The following is a 1,388-nucleotide window of genomic DNA, read 5'->3' on the forward strand; positions in this document are numbered from 1 at the left end:
TTTGGGTTTAGTCCGTCGATCTTATTGTGAGGTCCGACTTTAAAATCAAAGATGCGTACCAACTGAAAATAATTCGCATTTTGGTAACTTCTATGTAGAAGTTCAGAGTACGTAGCTTATTCTAAATAAGATAATACTAATTACTATAGTTTAGTACCTTTTCACTATTTATCATAATTATCTTTCTATATATAGCTCATTCCTCGCACGTACGTGTTGCTAGTTGCTATAAACAATGCATGGCTTTCTGATGCAGAATTAAATAATCCCTGATTAGTGTTTGTATGTATATTCCTCTTAATATTAGTACAGTTCATTTACTCTGAATAATCCTAAATGCACGTGTGCATGAACAAATCCAATACTCACGGACCCGATTAAAGTTATTTTCCCCTACATTGTTTTGATTAAAAACGGAGCAAACATAGTTTGTAACACTTAAACAAAAGCATTATTTTATTATCAAGACAAATGAAATAAATTACAACAACACAAACCCATATTTCTTGATGAGGATCTTTCTCTTTTTTCATGCACCAAATCAAATAAACAGAAAACACAAAAAAAAAACAAAAAAAAAGGAAAGGAATACAATTTAACGTTCGAGCACATTTCATGCATACCCAACAAATTCAGGATTAAGAAAATTTAAATTAAGGGCATTGGAAGCCACGTGGAGCCTTTCTGCTGCAAACATTGAGGAGCAAGCTGAGGTTGATTGGAAGGTTAATGTTGATGCCGAGAATGCTGGCTTTAAGCGCGGTACAAAGACACACTGCTGCTTCAAGATCAACCAAACCGTCAATGAGGCTGCAACACGGCTTAACCGGAGGAGCACCTAATGTCACATTCACCAGGTTGAGCGCCTGAACACAAACACCGAGCTTCAAAGCATCTTTTGGGCATGTCTCGATGGCAGGAGGGCTGCTTGGGGTTGGCTTCGGTTTGTTAGAAAATGATGGTGGACAACCGGAGCGGGTGGCTTCGGTTAAGGCGAAGAAGAGGATGTTCAGGACAAGGAAAATGGCGAGAGAGTTTCTAAGAGCCATTTTGCTTAGCCTTGAATGAAGATCGGAGTGTTGTTTATGCTTGAGATTGGTGAAGATATCGAGGGTGTATGAGTCGGTATTTATAGGGTAAGTGGAGTAGTTTGAGTAAAGAATCAAATGAGTAAGACGATTGTATTAGTGCGACTATATATTCAAATGCAACTTAGGATTATAATAATGATTTATGTATGTAAAACCAAAATGATCAAGAATATGTATGTACCGACCATGTGAAAAGCCCTAGCCCCTAGATTATTTTAGCTGGCGATCTGAAGTAAAGAGTTTGGAACGAAGTGTGAGTGTACAGCTTCCAACGGGGCTTCTTGATTTGTTCTGTTA

At 37.8% G+C, this 1,388-nt stretch overlaps 1 pseudogene; it reads right to left on the reverse strand.

Moving 5' to 3' along the window:
• Positions 1-428: 428 nt before the first annotated feature.
• LOC104717463 (putative lipid-binding protein AIR1 pseudogene) lies at positions 429-1,117 on the reverse strand (annotated as a pseudogene).
• Positions 1,118-1,388: the final 271 nt, after the last annotated feature.

This window comes from Camelina sativa, chromosome 2 (assembly GCF_030686135.1).
Source record: "Camelina sativa cultivar CO46 ecotype springtype chromosome 2, ASM3068613v1".
NCBI classification, from domain to species: domain Eukaryota; kingdom Viridiplantae; phylum Streptophyta; class Magnoliopsida; order Brassicales; family Brassicaceae; genus Camelina; species Camelina sativa.